Source organism: Papaver somniferum, unplaced genomic scaffold (assembly GCF_003573695.1).
Source record: "Papaver somniferum cultivar HN1 unplaced genomic scaffold, ASM357369v1 unplaced-scaffold_132, whole genome shotgun sequence".
Classification (NCBI taxonomy): Eukaryota; Viridiplantae; Streptophyta; class Magnoliopsida; order Ranunculales; family Papaveraceae; genus Papaver; species Papaver somniferum.
The window spans coordinates 2,068,616-2,075,545 of NW_020622381.1; positions in this window are offsets into that span (position 1 = coordinate 2,068,616).

Sequence of the window (6,930 nt, forward strand, 5' to 3'; positions counted from 1 at the left end):
AATCCCTCACCTCTTTCTCTCCATTTCAGTTCCGTCTTGTTTCCCCTTTGTTGTAATCTTCATTTTTTTGGAATTTTGGTCGACTAAATTCCCAAACCCAACCCTATATTTCACTTCATTCGATCTTGGAGAGAAGAAAGAAGAACTTTGAGTTTGGATTTTCAGTCGACTAAATTCCCAAATCAAACCCTAGGTTTCAGTTCGTGATGTTGGAGAGAATAAGAATTTTGAGAGATAAACTCGATACATGTCCTGCTGTTATAATGAGAAATCTAACGGCTGAATTTCAACTAATTTTTAACGGTTGAGATTAATTGCGCGGACGTTGTGGTGAACGAAAAAAAATGGTTAACGATTTTAATAATTCGTTGCCGGTATTAAAAGGGGGAGATTTTAGACGGGTGTAAACCCCAAGTTGATCTTGGTCGTGGGTGTAATACCCGCGGCCATTTAGTTTTTTACGTGAATTTTTTGGGTGTTCACAAATTTTGTTGACAAGCAGGCATTGCTTGTCTTCTTAACTTCGTGCTTCTTCATTGCGGCGTCATGAGGCTTTGACAACTAGTAATGGCTAGTAAGATTAGCTAAAGCTTGCATGTAGCACTGTATTGCTTACTTTTGATATTGTACTCGTTTGTAGAAGTATATAGACAAGTAATGACTCCTTTCTGTCTTGCGCGCAATTACTTCGAAGTAGAGAGAGGTATAGGAAATATTTACTGTTTGATAATGTTAGAGCATTGCTCGGTCGAACTCGTAAGGGTGCTATCTTAAGCTTGTTTGTCAAATTTAGTTGTCAAAACTATATGTCTTGATTTCTAGTCTACTTATAGTTAAAGTCTCGGACTAGGATAGTTAAGTGTAGTTGAGCTCCAGACTCCACCGCGATCATCATATGAAGACGAAGAAGTACTCAAGGAACCAGTGGAACTTCATCGACTAAAAGGTATGTGGAGACTTGAACTTATCTATCACTCAAAAGTCTATCTACTCTATCTCCTACTCTTGAGACAAAATTCGTATAACTATATAGATTTCAGTTATACACATTTGTTATTTCGAGCCGAGTTTAACTCGTATATCTATTTCTCGAAATATGTGTTGGTAAGCTTTCGCTTTAGCCAAGTTCATCTTTACTCGTGACGTAAGTCATGTTGACATTTCAATATCTTGAAAATCTCTTTGATGAAAAATAGTTTGTGAATAACAACTATATAAAGAATGTTTTAATGATTGAAGTGTAAAGTTGAGATTATGTAACCATCTTTGGATATAAGCATATATAGTGTGTTTGCAAATTAGTGTATAAATCTATGAATCGGGAACCAACTGTATGCATATGTGTATGTACAAAATTGGTGAAGGAGACAGGTTAAGTATGCGTACCCGTACGCATACTGGCGGAAGTTCACGTCCGTGAATATTTGTTGAGTTTGGGAATTGACAAACTCTTAACCAGACACCTTAAGTATGCGTACCCGTACGCATATTGATGAAAGTTTTCTACCCGAAAATTTCTGCTGAGGTTGGAAACCAAAACCAACTCAAATATGGTTGCTTAGATACGCATAACCGTACGCATACTTAAGCTGGTTACTTTATCAAATCGGTCAGTTCATGAACTTAAACATTTAAATTATAAGGAATGGAATATTTGCAAACCGTGGCTATAATGTTCATGAATCGATTCAAGTGAATCAAACCGATTTTGTTTCAATTGTGTCTTCCAAAAGATCTAAGCAATTGAACAACTCTTTAACTAGTTTATTTGAGTTATTTGAACTAGTTGTGGTAAAGAAGAATATGGTTGATATGAAAGTGTTCATATGGCTAACCATTTGGTTAACTGTTGTGAACCAACTAAGTGTACACGTTTAGGTACGGTTACTCAAACCTAAAAGATATACATTTCATTTGTGTATAACAAACTAAGATTCGATCTAACGGTTGAAAGATATTAGCTTGAATCTAATCAGGTTTTCATCTAACGGTGGATATTGAATGCTTTGTGCAAACCCTGATTTGAAAATTATATAAAGGAGAACTCTAGCAACTGGAAAACCTAATCCCCACACCTCTTGGGTGATACTAGTTGTGTTAGTTAGAGTCGATTCTCCTTTAACCTTAGGTTTCTTCTCGAGACCCTATTGGTTAACGACTTAAAGACCTCATTGGGATTGTGAAGCCAGACCGGACTAGTTTTCTTGTAGTTGTGTGATCTGATCTTGTTGTATCTATCGTACGATTACAATCGTAAGATTGGCTTGAGATTGATATCTCCGATAGGCAAGATAGAAAAGAAGTCACAAACATTTTCGTCTCATAGTTTGTGATTCCGCAATATATTTTTCGCTAGTCGATTAAGATTATTGTGACGTGATCGATAATTCTAGGTTGTTCTTCGGGAATATAAGTCTGGGTTATCGATTGGTTCATCTTCACCTTGATTTATCAAAAGATGGAACAAAAATCGTAGGTATTTCTGTGGGAGATAGATTTATCTATTATCGTAGACTTTTCTGTGTGATACATATTTGTTTATTAAAGTCTTCGACTTTGGGTCATAGCAACTCTTAGTTGTGGGTGGGATCAGCTAAGGGAATCAAGTGTGTAGTATCCTTCTGGGATCAGAGACGTAAGGAGCACAACTGTACCTTGGATCAGTGTGAGATTGATTGGGGTTCAACTACAGTGCAGACCGAAGTTAGTTTGTAGTATGCTAGTGTCTGTAGCGGCTTAATACAGTGTGTTCAATCTGGGCTAGGTCCCCGGGTTTTTCTGCATTTGCGATTTCGTCGTTAACAAAACTTCTGGTGTCCGTGTTATTTCTTTTCTGCATTATATTTTGTTATATAATAGAAATATCAAAGGTTGTGCGTTGAATCGATCAATTGGTATAATAGAAATATCAAAGGTTGTGCGTTGTTATTAAAGGTTGTTGATTGAAATTGATTGATCCTTCGATATTGGTCTTTGGTACCATACAAGTTATTTCTCTTGTATTTAGTTAGACTCGCAAATTTCTATTTGCTTTAGTAAGGATTAAATCAAGAGATTGAGATATTAACTCTTTGATATATCTTTCTTAAGATTGAGTCTAACTGTCTGGTTGATTCACTTGAAAGTATATCGGATTTAGTCCATATAGATTGGTAATCGAAATATTGGGTGAGGTTGTTAGACCCCCGCTTTTTCAATGGGTATCAGAGCAGGCAAACACTTTAAACCTGATAAGTTTGTGTTTATCTGATCCCTAAAACTCTATCCCTATGGGAAACTTCTTTGGGAGACTTTCTCTTGGCATCTGTAACGCACACCATAACTCCTTAAAGATTGTTCAAAGATTATTATGTTCTAGACCTACGGTCTCTCATGATAATCGTGTACCATCTAGAATGCTGGATAATCTAGATGGTGTGAAACAGTCTAAAGGAAAAATTAAAAAATTCTCTAAGAAGAATTGTCAGAGAAAACATGATCAACGCGCAAAGGTATGGACTCTCACGAGAGTTACTCTTAATCTACTTGAGGAATACTATCGCAATGGATCAATTGACAAGGATCTGTTTAGAGCGTTTGAAAATGTTTTGAAATTCTTAGAAAAGCTTCATTTCATAGAGGAATTGAATCGTTCTGATAAAAATTTTGTACCTGTCAAATCATGTTCTCATGATGTACAAACTTTACTAACTACCAACTCTTGTGAAGTTGATAAAAATATTTCCAGTGAGTTTGGTAAAGAGCCTATTCATCAGAAAAAGTCATTCCTTTGTCATAAGAAAAATATGTCAAAAAACCCTGAGTATTATTATTATACTTCTGGCATAGGTCACAAATATCAACCAGAAAAGATGCATGAGAAGTTCTCTGCATATTCCACCACCTGGTAATAGGTTTGGCTCCACCCCATTTGTATATAACTTGGAATGGGGCAAGTAACGATTTGATTGTGTTTGAGTAATCTTTTTATGTTTTAAAAGCTTTTCAGAAAGGTGTTGTAAGTATCTCCAAGTTACTTTCTCTGTACTGGAAATTTCTTGCAGTATATGAACCTTGGAAAAGGAAAAATCCCAATTTTTGGGTCGCGGAACGTGTACGGGTCCAAGCCCATTTGTGAAGTCTATAAGAAGTAGGGTACGTGTACCTCTCTTCCTTCCCAAATTGTCCGCGTACGTGAGCCGCATCTAGGGTTCATGTATTTCCTCCATTGAAACATCTTTGGAGAACAAAGGGTGAGAAGTCTTTGAAGGGGGATTCCAAGTAAGTTATTTCCTTCTTATTCCTTTTTCTCCTTTCTAGAATTATGAAGAATTTCAAGGCTTCAAAAGGTTTTTCAGATAACTTGGGTTCTTCATCCTCGTCTATGAACCTTCACATTGATCAAAATTCTCTTAGGATTAGATTTGTTAATGATTCATGTGACAAGGTTTTTTAAATGATTTCTTCTACTGGGTTTATTCTAGAAAAGAAATTAGAGTTTGGGAGTGGATATAAGGAGGATTTGATTTGTTTTGAAAAATTTAAGCTTGGAAACATCTTTGATGGTCTTGGTGAACGATCTGATACTCTTACTAGAATCTTCTATGCCAACATTTATGATATTGATCTTGAAGACATGGAATTCAAGACCATGGTCAATAGAGAAAGGATTCATGTTAATAGAGAATTGATTTCAAAGATTACCAAAATTCCTTTGGGAAGTTTTCGCCTCCCTATGCCAAGTAATGAAATACCATCATATGAAACCATCTCAAGAGGTCCTTGTGGGAGAAGCATTGATTGGAATGAAGGGAAATTTCCTACTAATCACCATAGCTTTGCCTTCATGTCCTTTGGAAAACTTGGTATTTCTAACCTTTATCCCTCCACGATTGAGAATTCTCGTTGGAGTCGTGAGTTCGCGGAATTGGTCTATTTCCTTGTGATGGAAACCAAATGTCTTGACATTTGTGGATTTATTATTTTTCAAATGTTAGCTATGACATCTTCCAACAAGAAGTTAGGCTACCCTTGCTTGACTGAGCGAATTTGTCGCAATTTTTCCATTGAGCCTATTGGCAACTCCATTGGAACTCCCAAGCTTGTCCGGCCGTGTACCTTCAACCGGATGAAGGAGAATGCTTGCAAGAGACAAAGATGTGACACAATTGATGGATCGAGTGATTCTTCTTTGAAGCTTCTTCGCTAAATTTAAAAGGGTGTTTGTAATTTGAATACCAAAGTAAGTTGTGTACAAGAACAATTACTTGTGATTGCTACCAAGTTTCCCGATATTAAGAAGGACATGGACAAGGTTCGTTCCAGCTTCATGGTCTCCGATAATGAAGATGATGATTAAATTTTTATGCTTTATCGGTTTCTTGGTTTTAGAGATTATTTTATTTTGTCTAGTAAATCTTCTTATGAGAATTTTATTCTTGTGTTTTTAGGAAGAATAACTAGAGTTTGGAATAACCATTATTGTTATTATACATAGCTATGTCCAACGTTTTTCATCTTGCAATGTTTTTAGATTAATTTATTTAAATTCTAAAGTTGATTTGGAAGATGATTTTGCAGTATTAATCTTTATGGTTTCATATATTGCAATTTGTTATGGGATATGTATGTTTGCGTCCGTGAACTATGATTGTCCCATACTTTGTCAAAAGTTATCTCTTTCGTATGTCGATATGCATGTATTGATAAAAGATCGATGAACTTTTGACAAACAAAAATTGAACCTATTGTGTCATTATGCAAATAATTGATGGAAGATAGGATGAATTTTTTTTTACAAAGATTATGTCGTTATGCAAATAGTGATAAAAATAGAATGAATCTTTGTCTATTCCGCAGTATTGATCTTCCCTAATCCATATATATGTACATACTGTGTGGCTCCATAAGTTCTCTTATGTGATCATTTCCAACTAGATTAATCATGAATTCTTTTGTGGTTAATTTGGCTGAGTATTTCGATTAAATTAATCATGGGTTTTCTTGTGGTTAGTTTAGTTGAGATTTTTGGATACAAAATCATTTCCTTTGTAATTTTTGGTGTCCAAAGAAATCCTTATTTTCTCGTAAAAAGTAAGGTCACTCTTGTTGTTCTTTCGGGAATGACATTTTATGGAGGAGAGTTCTTTTTGAACTTGCGCTTAATTTCCATATCTTTGTGGGGAGTGCGGCCGTGGAATATTATAGATGTTATCTTGTATCTTTATAAACTCATTGATGAATGCATTTAGCTTCGGCTTTATGATTGCATCTAAACAAGTTGATATGTGCTTTTCTTTGGTCTTGAAGCATCTCTATGAAAATTTCATTAGGATCCCACTAGTTTTCGTACCTTTGCCAATTTTATTGACAAAAATGGGGAGAATTAATGTGTAGTTCACACTATAAATACATATGGTTTTCGGATCATTATGTAAGGGGGAGTGGTTTCCATGTTGAGATGAAAGTATTGACTAAGGGGGAGTGATGCGTATCACCATAGTATTGTTGTCGAAGTTGTGATACAGTTGAACTTTGATGTTGTGTAATAATACTATGACACTGTATAACAATGAGTGAGAGCTTTTGTTTTCTCGTTGTTATGGCTACGGATTTTCAACAATGATGATGCTGAAATTTCAACCTTTGGAATCATTGGAGTACTTGGAAGTGACGAAGATTTCGAGTAATGTTGAAGAAACAAGGATATCATGCATGCGGACGAGAAGCTACAAAGTTTTACTTATTTTGTAATCCATATGTATTGATAGTTTTGTCACTAAAATTGACAAAGGGGGAGATTGTTAGAGCATTGCTCGGTCGAACTCGCAAGCGTTGCTATCCCAAGCTTGTTTGTCAAATTTAGTTTTCAAAACTATATGTCTTGATTTCAAGTCTACATATAGCTAAAGTCTCGGACTAGGATAGTTAAGTGTAGTTGAGCTCCAGATT